Raw genomic sequence first — 20,573 nt, forward strand, 5'->3', positions numbered from 1 at the left:
ACGGCCAGTCGTAAAAAGCATTCCACTGCACGTCGTACTGTCTATGGTTGTGTATGTGACCAATAAAATTTTAATTTGATTACCAATTACAAACAGCTAACTGGTCATTAATAAGGTCATTACAGACTTTATTACGGCAAGGAATTACTGAAAAGCAGTCTGGAAACAAAATGCAATAATTAACCATTATAAATAATTCCTTACTGTGTACTTGCAGCAGTTATTACCACGTAACTGATTCGACTCACAATCTGAAGGAATTAAACATTGCCATAACTGACAATTATAAACAGTTCGTTAACGCATAAAGTCACGTAATGGTACGTAAAGTATCGCGTAATTACAGTAATTCATTACAACCTCATAATATGAGAAGGGCTTAAATGCAAATGTTATAATGAGCAATCACAACATGATTAACTAGCATGTAATTACAGGAATTGGTACCTTGTGATCGGTAAGAAATACGGCGGACCATAATGCACCTCTGCCCCCGCTTAAACGCAGTCGGCAAACAAAAACGGTCAAAATCGTAATTCAGGTAATTATTACACTGTAATTACAGTCGTTAAATACAGAACGCCGCTGAGGAATAAATTCTGCTACATACATGAAAGGACACATCATGGTGGTGTCCTGACAAAGATGTCATGCGACACACACACACACACACACACACACACACACACTGTACACAAAAATGTGCTGATCTCGCAGCGAGTGATGCAGTGAAAATATCCGTGATGAACGCCGAGATTAAAAGAGCTCCTTTAGCATCTTGTGAATTATGCATGAGACCGGGTGGTTGATCTTTTCACACACACACACACACACACACACAAGTTTACTGCATTGTGTTTGGGAGACAGCTGGGTTTGATGTGCAAAGCCGCTCAGCAGTAATTAACAGCTCACACACCTGTCACATGCTGCAATTCCAGAACACAAGCAGCAACCGAACAACATGTGATACATGCGAGAGTTGCGCGATTGTAGCAAAGCTGCGTTAACCTACAAGTTACATCTGTGTGCAGACATGTTAGTGCTTTTTTTTTACACTGCAAATAAACTACCTGAACCAGCGAAAATGCAATCGCAGGAAATCGTTTTGTGCGGTCGTTCGCACTGATGTTCGTTGGTAAACGAGACCTTTTAGCCATACTCGCGTTCGACGCACGTGAAGCGAAAACGGCTTCTGCTGAACGCCTCAGCCCCAACCTGTGGAAAATCTCCAGTAATTTCGAAAAATTGCAAGCGCCACTTGCCTCAACCTGGTGTTGTGTTGTCTGGATTTAAAGGCGAATCGGAAGTTTATTCTGGACTATAACTGTCAGCTTTATATGAAACAAGAGCACAAAGTCAAAAATACGACCTCGTAAAAAATAAATAAATTAAATATAAACCTCAGCATGAACTCCGGCTGTGACGTATCCTCGAAATAACGGGTCGCAGGGGAAAGGTGAGGGAAAACAAATAAGCGAAGCGAACAAAGGAAGACTACGATCTAATGCCCCCTCGGTAGTAATCTGGACCATGATGCAACAGGGCTGATTGGCTTCATTGTGAGGACAGCTCAGAAAACGCTGCAATAAAAGGCTGTGCAGTAATCCCAGGCTAACCATGACATATTCCCCTCTTTACTGAAATGCTCCCTCACTACATCCGCTACAAGATTTAAAAGCAACTTCTCTAGCCTTGAGCAGCGAGCGAGTCTCAAAAAATAGTAGCTCAGCAGGCTCTCAGCTTCTGTCAGCACTCCGACACTTAGCCCTAATAGATTAGAAGAACCTGGGACATCAAACTGCTTCCGTTTATTGTCTTTTGTATTTTTTAATTGTCGCAGGACGCATGTCAGTACAGGAAGCTGTTCTATGAAATTCCCAAATGCAGACACCGATATGACTCTGCAGTGATTGTCAATTAGAGAGAGACAGCGAGCGAGAGAGAGAGAGAGTAGTAATTTCCTCTCTGACAGATAACGATGATCATTACACTCTGAAGCTGACAGGAAATGCAGAGCTGCGATGCTGACTGCTAGCATTTGGCAAATTCGTTTTCTGGAGAAAAAAAAAAGAAAAAAAAAGATTATGCATATCTTATCTAAAGGGTCACACTGGCCTCCAGTTCGCTTCCTGGTTTATTTCCTGAATTCCCAAATGTCCTATTCTCCTTGTTCATCTCTCCCAAAAGCAACAGTTCAACAATTTTTGTCTTTGTCAAAAATTGCAAACAGAATAAAAATTGGCTGTCACAGGACTCGCAGGAAGGACTTACAGGAAGGACTTAAATGATGGACTCACAGGAAGGACTCGCAGGAAGGACTTACAGGAAGGACTTAAAGGAAGGACTCGCAGGAAGGACTCATAGGAAGGACTCGCAGGGAGGACTCACAGGAAGGACTCACAGGAAGGACTTAAAGGAAGGACTCACAGGAAGGACTCACAGGAAGGACTCGCAGGAAGGACTCGCAGGAAGGACTCGCAGGAAGGACTTAAAGGAAGGACTCAAAGGAAGGACTTAAAGGAAGGACTCGCAGGAAGAACTCGCAGGAAGGACTCACAGGAAGGACTTAAAGGAAGGACTCACAGGAAGGACTCGCAGGAAGGACTCGCAGGAAGGACTTTAAGGAAGGACTCGCAGGAAGGACTCGCAGGAAGGACTTAAAGGAAGGACTCGCAGGAAGGACTCGCAGGAAGGACTCACAGGAAGGACTCACAGGAAGCTTTAGACTTGTATTTTCCCCACTTCCGCATTTTTGCTTTTGTTTCTTGCGATAAATCTAAGCCTCTTCTAAAACCAACAGAATAAAGAAGTCTTACGGTGGTAGAATGTATTCTTCCTGGATTCCCAAAAGTGTCCTGCTCCCTATTTTCCTCGGTTTGTCATGACAAGTCTCATGTTTGTCACATCCTTCAATTCTTCCAAAAAACCAATCGAACAAAGAAGTCTTATGATTTGGGGGAGGAAAAAAATGTGAAATGTTATTTCCTAGATTCCCAAAAACATCCTGCTTCCTATTTTCCTCGGTTCCTCATTTTTTTGTGATTATATGACTGTCCGCCATAGTACTTGGGATTAGTCGTATATTTGTCTTGTGAACTTCTTCCAAAACCAACAGATTTTTGGGAAAATATGTCGAAGAATCACTAGTAAATTTTCTTAAATGCCACAGTGACTTCTTGTCTTCTTCCACCGTTACTTCCTAGATTCCCATAATTCTTGTTTTCTATTTTCCTCAGTGGGGATGTGCCTTTTTTGTCTGGTTAACCTTTTCCAAAACCAAAAGAATTACGATTGCATCTTATGATTGCGGAAGAACTTGTGTCCAGGTTTGAAGCTTGGACATGTTTAATTGAAGTTTGAGGAGCGCTTGCTAGTTCTTGTTTTACTTCCTGCTTTATTCCTGGATTTCCAAACTTAGTGCTTCCACTTTTCCTCAGTTCTTCCATTTCAATGGTGAGTCTCATATTTGGCTCATTAATCTCTTCCAAAACCAACAGAAGATTTTAATCTTTATTTATTTATTTATTTATTTATTTATTTATTTACAATATCACAGTCACCACTTGTATCTTGGGATTCGTTTATTTTTATTTTATTTTATTAACCTCGTCCAAAACCAAGAGAACAATGATGTCTTCTGATTAAAATATGCGTGAGGATTGGTACTGGTTTAACATGGTTGAGATTGAGGACTGCTAGTAATCTTTCAGTGACGTAATTATTTCCTGTTTTTCCCAAAGGACCTTCCTTATTCCTCAGTTCCTCACTTCTATCCAAGAATTTGTGCAGATTTGAAGCTTAAACATGGTTAAGGTTAGCTTATGGATCGCGCTTCATTTCTTCAATCACAGTTACTACTTATTTTCTTTGTGGCTTATTTCCTGGATTCACAAACTTCCTACTTCCTGTTTCGTAATTTGTCATTTCTGTCTCATTAACGTCTTCCAACATCCGACTGGATAACAAGACCTTACAGTTCAATACTGTAGAAGAATTTGTGCAGGATTCAAACATAAACATGATTAAGAATAACATTTGTTAGCGACAAAAAAAAGCAAGTTTTTGCGAAGATCATCTGCACACACACACACACACAAATCTGCTAACTTTCACAAACACATTTAATTGCTGTATTGCGCGCATACAGAGAGGCTTGTTGTCATGTTACAGTAACACCCCGTCCTCATTACGGTCTTGCTGAATCATTCAGCCTGCGGCCGGCTCACAGAGGACAGCCACTCGCTGGACATGTCCTTGCTATCGGTTACATAACCGTGTCCAGTCACTGAAGTAAACACTCCGGCTTTAAAAACGCTAAAAGACCCGGCAGGAGTGCGAGGCTCTTCGGTGCGTCTTGTTCCAGCACAATAATAACAATCTAATCAGTGTTTCAAACTGAAAATCACTTATGATATTCTGATCAGACATAATTCGCAAAGCACATTACAATTAATTATGGGATCTAACCGCTGGATAATTGTGGACCACAGATCTCGGAAGAAAGGCGCTAAATTAATGCTAACATATTGAAGTGCCAGCGAAGGTGATGTTCGTTTGGTATTCGCGTTCGAGATCGTGATTAGACGTACTCGAGTTAGCGCGGAGAGCTGAGAATGAAACCTCTCAGGGATTTCATGTGCATACAGTCAGGCTTGAGGGGGAAAGTCAGTACACAGGATCAGAGCAAAGACGACCGTGATGCCTCACAGGGTCGAGAGACAGGCTGTGCAGAAATCGAAAAAAATTACAGCTCAATAATTTGTAACAGCAGTGAGGTTTTATATTACAGTGGCTTTAAAAACCAGTGTACATATATGACTATTCAGACAAATGGTGAGTTATAAGGTGTTAAATAATAAACACTAATTTCAACATGTAGATTAAGTGTGTAACACAATGACGCTATCTCTTCAATGCTGAATATGTTTAATCTATATTCAGATTTAAACAGGAAGTGGGTGTGGTCTAAACCAGAATTTATTTCTTTATTTTCTTGTATGCCACTGTTCTCATGGAAACAAATTAAACCCAGATGAGTAACGTTTCATTCACAAACTATAACAACAAATTTTGCACAATCCGTTCAACTCCTGAAGTGAACAGTTCCTCAACCTCAGCTACATCACACGAGTTTTTAACTGGTCACATCCAGATGCTCTGTGGAACTTTCTGGAAAACTTTCCATCAAAAGGGACTGAGTATGGTAGGGAACTATCTTTCAAAACAACAACGTCTTTCCCAAATGAAAAAACAAAACAAAACAAAACAAAACAATTGTTGTTTATAGTCGACAACAATAGCTACCTAATAACATGATATCAGATTTACTTGGACACGGTATCAGAACCTACGAAAGGTACGAAGCAGGGACGCAGTGATGCTGCGAGTCAAAATGGCGGCCATCTCATTATGATGGCTGAACGATTGTACAAGAAGATTTTTATTTAATTATGACAAACGAAGAAGCAGCTACGCTACAAATAAAAGCGCATTTCATTTGTGAATTTTGGCCCGTTTGTATAGAAATATAGTACAAATATGGGTTTATTTTGATGATCAGTTATTGTTTAGGTTGGGACCAAATATATATATATATATATATATATATATATATATATATATATATATATATATCGAGAGAGAGAGAGGGAGAGGCACCACAAGTTATTATTGTAATTTGTCGTCATTTTAGTATTTTCATATATTAAAACCTGTAAAAAAAAAAAGATATGATTTTCATTAATTCAGTACATTATAACTTCAACAATGCAGCTGTATCTAAAATAACACACTGAGGAATCCCTTATCAACACACACTGGCGTTCAATATTTAGCAAAGCTACAGGTTTTTTTAGCACAGTTTGCTAAAATATTGCATCAGCAGGCATTTTTAATCCAGTTTTATAATCAATTCATAACTCATCAGTGTGTGGTTTTAAAACACAGACTTTAGTTTTTGGACTAATGCATGCGTGTTTGGGATTTGCATTTTGTACCACATTAATAGGTCAAAACAATTACAACCAGTAAATGGCACTCAAATCTATCTCTAAATAATAAAATACAATAAAAATAGCAACGATAATTAATTGTTTTTTTTTAAACCCCTAATGATGCTGAAAATGTGGACATCAACGCCTCGCTCACACTGGTTTATTGAGTACATTTCTCCCTAAATGGCCCGAACGAACAAATAAAGTGACAAACTGCTTTCTCCCTTTAAGCAATCAACAATTAATGGTACAAATAAATGATTCCATGCCATGAAGCTGCTTTCAGAAATGATTAGCACTGCAAGTATTTGGTCCAGTACATCATGGTGTTCCACTTTAACATACAAAATCTTAGGGATTAGGTTGCCAGGGTTATGACTAAATTTGTACACTAAATTGGGATAGTTGTGCGCATGACAGTGAACTTGTTTCTGACACAAAGGAGAAAAATTCACATCCTGATGTTCTTGGTCTAGTTTCTGGTCTTTTGTTGTAGTTTTTAAGATGGAAATAAAGGTGGAAATTTTGCAATTTTGTCATTATTATGTTCAATAATGTTGATTTAAAGGAAAAAAAAGAAAAAAAAAAGAATAACTTGAATATAGAAATGTAAGGCACACATTCAATCAACGCTTATTTTTGCTGTATCCAAAATGTACAAGTTATAATTTTGTATCGAATTTGAATTTCGTGTATCGTTACACCCTTATAACCATCACCTCCTCCCTAAACTGCACCCTTGGGTGAATTGCTACAAATTTGCGATCGTGAGAGCATGTCGTCTCCAAATAAAACCAACCACGCATACAGAATCATATTACACGAGGCTGTCAAAACAACACCCACTACGTTGCTGAAGCCCGAGCATTCCTTTCATATCAGCTGTCCCAAAAATATCTCCCCCGCTAAGACAACAGGCGAACGCAGCGGCACTGAAAAACGATCGAAAAACTGGGAATCCTGCTACCACACGAGCTGGGGCATGAGCTGGGTGAATATTCGAGTCAGACGGTTGACAGACACACTCATCCTCCTCCAGAGCCCAGAGGAGGAGAAGCAGAACTGCCACGGATGACTCATCATAATTAGCTCCTATAGAGCTCGGCCTCCTCCTTCCTCCCCTCTCTCTCTCTCTCTCTCTCTTTCTCTCTCTCTCACTCTCTCTCGTCTTTTCCTCCTCTAATCTCATATCCTCTTTGTCTCTCTTCTTCCTCCTCCTCCTCCTCCTCCTCACTCATTCTCTCCTTTTCGCTCTATTCCCCTGAGATCCTGAGCCATTCATTTTTCTCGACGCTTCTTTTTAACTTCCAGTGTGTTCCACTGTTCCATGTGGAGGACAATTTTAGCTTTCAAATTCTACCACGAGTGTGGAGGTGGGACCTTGAGAAGTTACAAAATGGTTGCTATTAAGCCATGTTTTTTGACATTACATCATGTAGGATAAGATCTAAAAATAACAAAATGAAAAAAAACAGGCCTCTTTTTCAACACCATCTTCAAAAAGTCCTATTCAGGCTTGCTAAAAAGCTAAGATCTTGGTTCCCAGCAAGTTTCTCCAGGAGCTCGTGCCACTTTGAGGTGCCCAAAGAGTAAACGAGTAATGGTTGTAGTTGATGACCAACAAAGACTGACAGCAAAGAATTCATCCACACAAACAGAACTTGAACCCATATTTCAGGAATGATAAGGACCAGAAGTTGAATTGGGGTGATAATTGGTCCAGATACTAAATTCCATGAAAAATCACGATTAGCCCCAGAGACATCATTGTACTATGTATATCATTATCATAACAAAGCTTCTGGTTGGTAAACTCATTCATATTGGTCTGATCAGATGCCTGAACCACTTCAACCACCTCATCTTACATTGAAGAACATACACTATATAGCCAAAAGTACAGTATGTGGACACCTGATGATCACACCCATAGGTGGTTCTTCCACAACCTGTTACTCATTTGTAAGTCGCTTTGGATAAAAGCGTCTGCTAAGTGAATAAATGTAAATGTAAATGTTACCACAAAGTTGGAAGCACACAATTATAGACAATGTCTTTGTACGCTGTCGCATTAATGAATCTCCCTTCACTGGAACTAACCTGTTCCAGCACGACAATGCTCCTGTGTACAAACTGAGCTCCACTGACATGGTGTGGAGAAGGTAGAAGAAATCGAGTGTCCTTCACAGAGCCCTGACCTCAACTCCACTGAATACATTTGGGATGAACTGGAACTGGAGCCTCCTCACATCAACATCAGCGCCTGACCTCAACCTCGCTAATGCTCTTGTAGCTGAACGAACACAAACCCCCACAGCCACGCCCTAAAATCTAGTGGAAAGCCTTCCCGGAAGAGAGAGTAGAGCGCATTATAACAGGAAATATGGAATGGGATGTTCAACAAGCACATATGGGTCTGATGGTTAGCTGTGCACAAACGTTTGGTCATATTGCATAAAGCTACACCCAAATACTTATGACTATTGGTAAGTAGAGGAACATCAATCAAATGGTCTCTGTAGCTGTGGTCAGGCTTTTTCTATGAAATGCAATGATATTGCTCCCGGTCATTAGAACACAGACTCTAGTGGCAAAGGTAAAGTTTCTGTAAGTGATTTGATCTTATTTGTATGATAAAGACACACGGCGTTTTAATCAATATCTTTCTGTACTGACCAACACCATGACTCCCTGGAGTGTCTACAAGGAAGACTAGGTCTTAAAAACACATTTCTAGTTCTCAAAAGCCACAGACTGCGGTCTCAGATCCAGATGGGAGGGACACACTCTATTAAAAAACCGTTCGCTCAGCTACTCAACGAATTCTTGTTATCCAGACGCCATTTGGACAGGAGATGTGGTGCAATATGGTGCATTTCTCCCTCTTGACTCATTTTCATCTTCACTTGTTCATCCGAGTTCATCCGAGTCAGAGTCGAATCTCAGATCCGAGTGTGATCGCCTCGCCGATCTCATCTGTGCACGAAGACAGAACAGCAACGCAGCAAAAGGACTAAATGCTACATGCAGCTATGCGGAAAAGCAGCCAGTCTCACGCAACAAAGACGGCAAACCGAATGCTGCTCGGCCACCAGAAAGCTCATCAGGTAGCGTAACGACATCATAAACCTCTCGAATGATGCCGAGAGGGACTTGATGTACGAATGTCGCTCGGCTCATTAATCCGCATTAATGCCCACCTGATTCGTCTGTCCAGCAGATTTACTAACTCGGCGTATAGAGACCTTGCAGTGCCACAAAGGCATCAGTCTTACATTAGCTTTATAACTTTATAACTTCTTGCACTTATTAATAAACAGCGCTTTGTGGCTGGAGTGTTAATTAAAAGTGAAATGTGTAATCAACAGTGATGAGTTTAATTTACATTAAACGTGCACCGTTTTTGGGGGGGTTTTTTAGTTGTTGTTGTTTTTTTTTTAACATTTCTATGGCCATGGATGACCGAGTGAGCTGTGCTAATTAATTTCTGACAACCAAAGCAGAAATAACGAAGACTGTGATGGTAAATACACAAACTGAGTTAAAGAAGGCTATAAAAATAATCAGGATGTTATCGTACCCTGACTTTTGCAGTCTTGACTGTACATCCTGATTTCTGCGAACACACACACACACACACACACACAACACACACTTGGCAGCCTCCTCACGCACGAATGACCTTTACATTCTGATTTGATCAGGATTCTTATTATTTGCATCCAATTTTCCCCCCAATTTAGTTCTACCCCACTGACACGCCACTAGCACGAGTCTTAGCAGCTAGCAATTTGAGAAAATGAGCGCTAACACTTGCTTGCTCTTAGACATGCCACGTCTTTTTCATCTTCCTGCTTATGCAACAATACACTAAAGCTGAATGCGCACGAGGGAGAAGAAGGCCATGAATACTAAATATCCGCTCAGCAGGTGAGGTGAGGATGTGCATCGCTCCTAAAACACAAAGGGATCTGTAGAGCTCCTGAGAGTTCAAGTGGAATGTGTAAAAACCACGAGAAAACTTTCTGGCTGAATTTCAAACGCTGTTTACTGTCGTGCAAAAAAAAAGAAGACATTTTCATGTCTGCAAAATGCAAACAGCTAGGAAATGTTTTTTTGTTAGTTAAACTATATAGATATTATCTCAATGTAACTGTACTGTAAATGTAGCTTACAGTCATTTTTAGTTATCTAGTTATTAAGTTAAGCTAGTGTTATTTAGAAACTCGGCGAGCAAGCAGGTAATATTAGCCACCTGATGTTTCTTGAGGACATCAAGTCAGTGTATTTTTGTGACAGAACTTATTTAATCCTTTCTCGCAGTACACTGGTGTTCCATTCTGCCAGACGACTTATTTTCAATCAGTATAAACAACCTCAACAACCCTGTGTAAAAAAAAAAGTACAGTCATTACACCGTTGGGTTTCTGTGTGTAGAGTATCATGACTCTGTGATTAGCTGCTGGTGAGTAGGGGGATGGGAAAGGGAAGGGAGGGGTGTGAGCCCCCTGCTGGTCAAACAATTCACAATTCTCCACAATAAGGCCCTTTTTACACATGAAAACAGTCCTCGTCCACACTGGCGTTTCCGCTGTGTTTCGGAAATGATCTCCGTCCACACTACTCGACCGAAAACCCCATGTCACATGACCGTTCATGCACACTGGGCATGCGTATGTTGGTTGCTAGTGCAAACCGGCGTTCCATGTAGGGCTTACGCCGCTCGAAATGAGATTTGTTGCCGATCACTCTAATCGTAGTTCGCTTCTTGCGCGTGTAGGCAGCTGCAGTATTATAAAATACAGAATTTAACTGCACAACGGCTGCTAAGAATGACGACAAAGCCAGCAAAGCTTGCGGTTCAGTCTCCGTGTTGTTGTGTATACGATCGAGGTAGCGTAACGGTCATACGGTAGGTGCTTGATGAATCAGGGAATCATGATCACAACTCATGATCCAGAAGACCGATCCGGGAGTGAATGTGGGCGGAGCCACACCTTCATTTTCAAAAGTCTTCGTTTTGGTCCATTTACATCGAAACACGAGCCTGGAGTTTTCAAACTAATCCGTTTCCAAAAGTCTCCATTTTCGAGCGTCGAAAACGTCGGAGCAGCATAGACTACAGGTGTAACCGTAGCAACAGTTATGCGTTTTAAAACGAAAATGCGCTAGTGTAAACATGGCCTAACATTGGTACAGAGATCAAACGGACAGCACAGCTAAAGCTTTATCGATGGTAAAACACCGTATACAACTGCCACAGACACATTATAATATTTATTATATTTAATATTTAAAATAAAGAAATACTTATGCAAATTCTTAAAGCTCTGGGTGTCTACTTTCATATGAGCCATCAATCCCTACAGTGCAGTGACATCACGAGTAAATTCACTGCTGAACACGGGCATGCCCAAAACAGGCACAACCTCCAAAACTGATCTAATTTAAAGTTCAAAATCGGAACATTAACGAGATAACATGTGCTCAATTTAACCTAAGAAAATGTTCTTATCTCCATCGCTTATTTTTCATGCGAACAAAACCGTGTGCACTGTAATGAATGACTGTAATTGGAATCGGGGAAATAACCAGCCTAGCTCACTTCCTGCTAGCTGATCTGTTTACTAGAACTTTCCGACATTTTTTTTGACTAGCATTTCTCTGATCGACGGAACCCCAGAGAACGACTGGCTGCAAAGGCAGACGAGAAAGCGGCGAGACTGTTGTTCGAGAACGGAGGACCGGCGCACAACCCTCGAGCGTTCGCTTTGGGAGCGATCGAACTAATTATCCATATTCAAAACAGACAACTCCGTTAAAGAAAACAAATTTAAGAGCACTTAAGATTTGACTTTAAAGACTCTTACTCTTTGCGCAAAATAGTCTAAACGTATTTGTTTGGGGGGGTGTACATTTTTTCTTCTTCTTCCGTCGTGTAACTGTGTGTCTCGGTGTCACTGATGGCGGTTAATCACCAGGCTTTTTATTTCTGCTGTAACTCATCTTAAATTCCTTCATCGTTAAAACAAGCCCAGATATTTCATTTCTCCGTGCGTAATGATTAAGCGGCACCACGACGCTGCGTTTATTGTGCCAGAGCCATAATTCAGTCATTCTCTCATTCCTGAAAGCAAGAAGAAAAAAAAAGAATTTCAGGAGCAGAGTCAATAAATTGCGAGTCAACAGGAAGCAGGGTTAAGGAGCCGACAGCGGCAGTTCTGGGGTTTGAACTTTTTTCTTCTTCTTTTAATTCCCAAAGCAAACCACTGCTCGGTTTACTTTTAACTTCAACAGAGAGGCTGATGACTTGTTTCGTGATCCACAGACGTTGGTGTCACTCCAAAAAGTAGGAGGTGACTATCTTCAATAAATAAAAATTGTAATCACCGGCAAATTGTTTATTTAAGAGGATTACAACATTTCAGGAAGTCCTGTTACTGAAATAGTTATAGTCTATTATCTATCTAATAGTTCAGTCTATTATCTATGCCACGTGTGTCTTGATTTTATGGAGATGCCGGTGATCCTGACCTTTTCAGCTCTCTGGACCGGCCTGATCCATCCTGATGCCCTACCTCTGGATGGAGCGCTCATCAAGTGGATGCTACGTTCTGCCACTGAGAACAACCCCAAGCGGTGCAGCCTGGAGATCGCTGAGGATGGTGCCTCTTGAAGTACCATGGAAATGGTTTTGGACCTCAATTCCGCATGGATATTCTCGCTGTGGTTGCTGGGACTACGGTTGCTGCGATGGCCTTGGGACTGCAATTACCACATGCAGTTTTGCACTCAGCTCTCCTTCAGTGAACAGTGGACTAGTTCAACAAACAGACTTCATATAAAACCATAATGAACTTTCTTTTACTTTCACACTATCCGTTGTTACCCAGATGAGGACGGGTTCCCTTCTGAGTCTGGTTCTCTCAAGGTTTCTTCCTCATATCATCTTAGGGAGTTTTTCCTCATCACCGTCGCCACCGTCTCGCTCAGTAGGGAGAAATTCACACATTTAAAATCTGTATCCTGTGTTTATATGCTTCTATAAAGCTGCTTTGAGACAATGTCCATTGTTAAAAGTGCTATACAAATAAAATTGCATTGAACTGTGTCTTAATCACACTGTGTGTATTCCTCTTGCATTTTCTTGTGTATTTCATGTTTTGTTTTTTACTGTTGTCAGTCAAGTTACCTTGTGTGCGTTTTCTTAGTATTCTTAAGCCCTGTCCTCCATTTTCAGAAGAATTGTAATCCACATGAACGGCGTTTTTTTTTTTTTTTTTTTAATATCTCCGTCCGCACAAAACATTTCGAGTAGATACTTGAGAACATGCCTTTAGTGTGTTACTTGAGTAGTATTTCATTTCATCTGTAGCTGCACTGTTATGTGTAGTCTCTTGAAGTAATTGCAAGAAATTCATTGTGCTTTGGTGATTAAATGCACACACACACACACACACACACACGCACGCACACACACACGCATGCACACACGCACACACACAGAGCAAATTCCATAAATGATGTAGAACCGCAGCCGACTTCAAAAGTAACAAACTCTCAGTTTACGCCACAGTTCTCCAAATGCTTCCTGTCCTGTGTCTAAGTTTCGTTCTAATTAAGTCTGAAGATGACCGAGGCTTCGAAGTTACCTGTATCAGCAAGTTTCTCCATTTATAATAAATTACCTTTGACTCGATAAAGTTGTAAACGCACTTTGAAATTGAAAATGAAATTCACCAGTACCGTCTTTTGTAAAAAATAAATAAAATAAAATAAAAAATCAGTGACAAAAATGACTCACTGTAGGAAATTCTAGATGTCACACACACACACACACACACACACACACACACACTACACACATACACACACACACACACACACACGCTGTCTGTCATCACCTCAGCTCACTCTTACTCCACATGTTCACGCACACCCAGGACGAATCACGATGTCGGAACGGATCCTTCGACGTGAACCGAGTTTGCCGTACTGCTTCAATTCCTGCTCCTGCGGCTCAACACTTTATTCTTTTCCACTTCACTCGTACTTGCTCTTTCGTTCCAGACCCATGAGCTAAAGATCATTCAAGATGAAGTCATGCCTCACATTTTTATAGTTCGCAGTCAGTAAGGAATGAAACACTCCGAGTGGTGCTGTTATAGGAAAATAATCAGTGCTGGAATGGTGTGATGAACTGGAGTTAGTGTTACCACACCGATACATGTTTTATTCCTTTTATACCACAACAATTCACCATCAATTACAGAAAAAAAAAGATTGAAAGAACTTCTTTTGGTACTTTTTATCCATTTATAGTTATATTCGTTCTTGCGGAAAGTCCCTGAAACAAGTCCCTGCAGGATTTCATGATTTTGCGATCAATCTTTGCAAAATCAAGCAAACTCCACAATGTTCAGAAGAGCTTGCGATTTTTTTTTTCAAAAAAAAAAAAACGCGGATTTTCATCAGACGCGTCACGTGATGTCATCACAACGTGCAATCAGCCAAAGCCCTCTTCGATTCACATGCGTTGAACGTGAGTACAGCTAAACAGTCTCGAGTAGTCTGGGTAGTTTTCCGTTAAAAAAAAAAGCGCACAAAAAACTCTGCAAGTTGCGTTGAGGATTTTTTTAAAAATCCGTAGCAAAATCAAGCGTTTTTGCCCGCATCGATCACTAAAAACAACAAAACAACTCAGTGAAATCCTTTATAGACTCTATATAACGATAATCACTCTATTTAATGCGTGATCTAGAAAGCACGTAAAGCTAGTAACATTAGCTAGCTAGATGTTTGTTGTTCGATAAACTGTGCAATAAATAAACCCTGATGTTTGTTGTTCGATAAACCCGGCGTTTGTTTTTATTGACAAAAGAGTCGACGCTCCTGCATTCATATTTTCTATTGGCTCGCAAGGCTGAGTTTCATAAATCCACGGTCAGTATTAGTAAACAATACATTTTAAGTGTTAATTTTTTTAAGTGTTCTAGATAGTTATGAGCATAGGAAACATAAGGAAACGTAACGTAATCTGTGTCTTTCACGTCTCACCGGGGGAATTTTATTCAGTTCGATTGTTGCTTTGGCAAAAAAAGAAGAAAAGCGTGACTCCTATAATCACTGAAGCACAAAGTTAATAAAAAAACGTAAGTATTGGCAGTTCTGCTCATGGTTTGGAGCACGTGATGACAGCCTTGGGTGATGGTGTATCTGTAAGCCTAGGCGATGCTGGTTAAACATCATAAGACAAAAAAAAAAAAGATAGTATGTAATGCTCAGCCTCTCTGGAATTATGAACTTACGATCACACACGGCCGTCTTCATAACAGATGATCACTTATTCAATAATTCTGTCAGTAACTACCTACACAGCGCACAGTACGTCCGTTTATATCTGAGAACAAATAACAGACGAGAGACAGATGAAAAGGGAGAACAGACAAGAGGCACACAATGTGTATCTGTACTGAGAGAGAGGAAAAAAAAACAAAAAAACAAAACAAACGAAAAAACATCCGAGCTTTGGATTGGAGGAGGAACAGGACCCAAACCCCCAAAGCAGAGCACTGAGATGGAATCAGAGATAAAAATGAGAGAGCGAGAGAATCCGAAGGTCAGGACGGAGAGATGAAAAGAGCACAGTAACAAAGGAGATCAAGGCTGAGAGAGAGAGAGAGAGAGAGAGCGAGAGCAAAGCACAGAGTTTGGAATGATATGATATTTTCATGAGTGGGAAGACACCAGACACGGAGAAAGATCTGGTGTTCTAATGATGTCATTTCCCCTGATTACAAGCATACTGTTTTAATCATTTTCAGTGGAATTGTAATCGTAATGGCGTTCTACGACCGTCAACGTGATTAATATGGCAGGATCGGTTAACGGCAGATCGTATTTCACGGTATGTTTGTGATCCGGAGTTCTGATCCCTCGTCCTGGTGAAAAACGGGTTCTGGGGTGCGCTTCGACCGAACCCGTGGTCTAGTCTGCATCAGATATCCGAGTAATGAGATTGGCGCGAGGATGAAAAGCGAGATCTCGAGTTCGAATCCCAAAATTACCATATGACGGGAAAACTCGGGCTCGGGCTCTTGGGTGGGAAAGATGACGATACTCTGTCTGTCCTGTCAATCACAGCAACGCCAGCCAATCATAGGCAAGTGTGATCTCATGTATGTGGAAGCGGATGGATAGCGCTTTCCTCCGAGTGTGTTACGCAGTATGACGTGTCTCAGAGGAAGCACGTGCTAGCCTTCACCCTCTCCGGTTGGGTAGCTGTGTTAGCAGAGAGCTGGCTGGTGGGTGAATTCCCAAAAAAATGGGAGAAAAAAGAAAAAAACAGGTTTTTGCAAATTTGCGTGGTGTATGGAATTGCTCTGCCGTGAAAGAAAACCTGCCCCACCTCTGAACAAGTCCATACCCTGTTGTTATGCCACCTTTTCTCTCTTATTATTCTTCTTCCATTTCTTCTTCTTCTTCTGGCTAGGGTGTCTACGGCAGCCCATAGAACCATCTGGTAAAAAGTTAGTTATGAAATTTGCCTCACTGATTGGGGAGGGTCTAAGGAACATTTTTTTACCAAATTTGGACCAAGTGCTGCCAATGCTCTAGCGCCACCATTGGGTCAAATTTGGGCCTAATTCAAAGTGCCACACAGAACCTACTCTTGTCTACATCCACCCAAAACGCACCACACTCACTGTACACATCACACGGTAATTTTATTTAGCATTTTAATTTCCTCATCCACTCCTGAAGAAAAGTTCATCTCACTGTTCCTGCCTCTGGCTGCAGGATAACTGCCACTGGATTTGGACAGATAATTTGGAGAGTCGGACCGAGCGACAGCTCTGCACTTGTTAGCGCTAGCATGCCTGTGTCACATTCCAGTGGCCTTTAATTTATGACCTTGTCACGAGGGAACACCTTCTCACTATGAAGTCTTTTTTTTTTTTGACATTCTCATCATGCCAGTCAAACACCAACCCACCCACACACCCACACACACACACACACACACACACACACACACACGGACACATGCATCGCCCACACACACACACACACAGCACCATCAGGGAGAATCTCAGGGTAAATGAACGAGCGTGAGTGTGGAGTAAAATCTTTATGGGGAAATGGACAGATGGCTTCACAGAGCACTGGTGTGTGAGCCAATAAGCTAATGGCTAATGGCTTCTCAGCTATATTTCACTGTACCATGCAAATATTTAATTTATATCTGTTTGACCTTGCTCACATTCCTGATTAACAGGTAGAAACAAAATGTTAACTTGTATGCAGAATAGCGTGGTTGGTTCTAGCACTTTCTGTGAAACATGGATATGAACAGGGGAAAAAAAACTTCAAAAATATCATGATGCTAAGCAGGGGTAAAAATTGATGCTCATGATGCTAAGCATCATGCTAGCATCATCAAATATTCGTAATGATTGGCGCTGATGTTGCTAAGCCTCATGATAGCATGATCTAATACGTCACACTGATCACACTTAGCATCACGATAGTACTACGTGATAGGCGTAATAATTGATAGATTGATGCTAAGTATGATTTTGACACTGCTAAGGATTGTTGCTAGAATGATCAAATGCATAATAATTATCCCAACTAATAATTATCCTAGCTTTGTGATATTGATGTAATAAGCGTAACAATTTATATTCATGACATCGAGTATGATTCGGATAATGCTAAGCATTGTGCTAGCATGATCTGATAGCCATCATAATTGACAGATGATACTAGGTATGATTCAGATGCTACTAAGCATCGTGCTTGAGTGATGAAACACATAATGGTGGACACTGATCATGCTAAATATGATTCGATGAAGTTCATTATTTAAACCTCAAACTTTTGATCTAATAGACATACCAATTGATACTGATGATGCTAAGTATGATTCAGACACTGCTAAGCATCGTGCTAGCATGATCTTATAAGCGTAATAATTGAAAGATGATGCTAAGTATGCTTGAGAGGATACTTAGCAGGATCAGATTTGCACGATGATTGACACTGATGAAGCTAAACATCATGCTAGCATGATTTAAAACGCACAATGCTTCACAATGACGAAGCTTAGAATCATAATAGTATAGTACTATCTGATAATTGATATTATTAGATACTAAGCATCATTCTCGCTTGAAGAAATGCATAAACATCGACACTGACGATGCTAAGCTTGATTTTGATGAAGTGAAGCATCACACTGACACGATCAAATATGCATAATGAGTCATATTAATTACGCTAAGCCTCCTGATTTCGATCTAACAGGCATGCCAGGTGATAGTGATGATGCTAAGTATGATTCAGACACTGCTAAGCATCATGCTAGCATGATCTAATAAGCATAATTATCGATAGCTGATGCTAAGTATGCTTGAGATGTTGCTAAGCGTCAGCAAATTTGCATAATGATTGGCACTGTTGATGCTAGGCTTGATTCTGATGATGCTAAACATCATGCTAGGTCCTCTAATATGCATAAAGATTGACACTGTGGATGCGAGAGATAATTTGTGTTTTCTTTCAGTAATAGCGACCGCTGAGAATACTGTATCCTGCATGCCTGATCTTTAAAGCCTTGAAAGATACCCAGAAGCCCTAGCACTTTTCATTGGATTTCATGTAAATAAAGTACAAATCCGTAATCCTTACTCTAAATTTACCAATTCGTAATGTACACTATCAAGGTGACAGGCTATTTATGCCGACAGTGCAAATGTACTGACACAACAGTTTCAACAAGGATTCGTTTTAATAATATTTATATAGAATAATGATTCAAATATTAATATTTCATTCCAGTCAGACTTGTTCAGTTCATTGATTTTGGCCATCGTACAGCTATTAGTCGTGGCTGCTATTTGGCTGGAATGTAAAACCCGCAGCCACACGGGCCAAGAAAATAAGCTTTGTTAGCAAGCTGTTCTGTGTGCTGAAAACTGTAAGCTGTTCTAGGATAGCTGTGGTGGTGAATACCAAAAATATAAGAACTTTTATTCTGTCAATAGGACGCCAAGCACCGAAGGAGCACCTTATTGTTATGCCACCTTTGCTTATTCTTCTTCTTCCATTTCTTCTTCTTCTTCTGGCTAGGGTGGCTAGGGTCTTCTTCTATGGCAGCCCATAGAACCGTCTGGTAAAAATTGGGGAGGGTCTAAGGAACATTTTGACCAAATTTGGGCCAAGTGCTGCCAACGCTCTAGCTCCACCATTGGGTCAAATTTGGGCCTAATTTGGAAGTATGTTCATGGTCATGTTTGATCCATGTGTCCAAGATTTAAAAGCCAGGTATCCCTAGATTCCCAGGGACAAGATGAGTTCCATGCCATGAGTTCCAACGACATCAATCTCCGCCAAATTAGATTATCCGCCATCTTGAATTTTGTCAAAAAATGCTTTTTCGCTACTCCTCCAACATATTGTGTCCAATCATCACCAAATTTGGCACACATCATCGTCAGAGCAAGTCTCATAAAAGTTATTCAAACAGTTTTGAATACTCCAAACGGTTTGCCCGTAATGGGCCAACGACTCTGACAATGAAGCCACCAAACAGAATGTCAGGCTGTATCTCGACTATATAACGACTTTGATCACTGACACAAAATATGGCAGGCATTTTCAGGAGTGACCTGAGGCTATGCAAAAAAAAATTTTGTACCAGTGCCACCTACAGGTCAAAAGATACAATAACATGCCAAAAAGCTTCCATCTAAGTACCATTTTGCTACTCCTGAGACAGAATTTTCAATAGTGTTTAGACCACCTCCTTTAACCACTTGCCTTTCAAATCAGGGATGGAATATGCATGCTCAAGAAGGGAAACAGCACTGCCTTTTATTAAGATGATGTCCTCAATGTCCTTAGGATAATACCATAAATTAATGAATAGTGTCATGTTTATGTTTTTCATTTTGGCCTCATGTGACTTTCTATAAAAATTTTTTATGTAATTCCAGCTAGTACATATATTTCAGCTTGATTTATTGTGGTTATATCAAACTGTCAGACAGAGGCCCTGGAGCCGATATGACGGAAATAAAAACAAGCTTACGTTCAGGTTCGGAATTGTACGTGATTGAGACGTGCCTCTTTTTTGTTACTCAAACTCCATCCACATAGCGGTCTGAACATGGATGTACGCAATGCCAGTATTATAATATCTCACTGTATATGAGCAACACAACTCTGAATACGGCCCAAATTTTCAACCCTCCCTCATTCTTTCGCTCTATCTCTAAAGCTTGACGATGGGTCTGTGGCCCCTGTGGTAATTCCACCGACCCTGTGAAATGGCATGTTTCGGAGGGTCGTAAGAGGGCAATGTGGTGGGCTGCTCTAATCCCAAATCATACCGAGAGACAGAATCGGAAAGCAAGAAAGAGTGAGAAAGACTCACATCACAGAAATGACTTGGACTGCTAACAAGCCACACATCGAATCACATCCACGACAAATCGTTTTACTTACTCGCTCCGTCTCGCATCGTCCTCGCTTGCAAACACAGACGTGTACACACACTCGCATCCTTCCTCTC

General features: G+C 40.7%; 1 protein-coding gene across 1 annotated transcript in view; it reads right to left on the reverse strand.

Annotated features, from left to right (window-relative positions):
* The window catches only part of dlgap4a (discs, large (Drosophila) homolog-associated protein 4a), a 105,689-nt gene that overhangs the window by 64,934 nt on the left and 20,182 nt on the right, over positions 1 to 20,573 (reverse strand). The window lies entirely within an intron of this gene.

This window comes from Ictalurus furcatus, chromosome 15 (assembly GCF_023375685.1).
Source record: "Ictalurus furcatus strain D&B chromosome 15, Billie_1.0, whole genome shotgun sequence".
In the NCBI taxonomy this organism is placed as follows: Eukaryota; Metazoa; Chordata; class Actinopteri; order Siluriformes; family Ictaluridae; genus Ictalurus; species Ictalurus furcatus.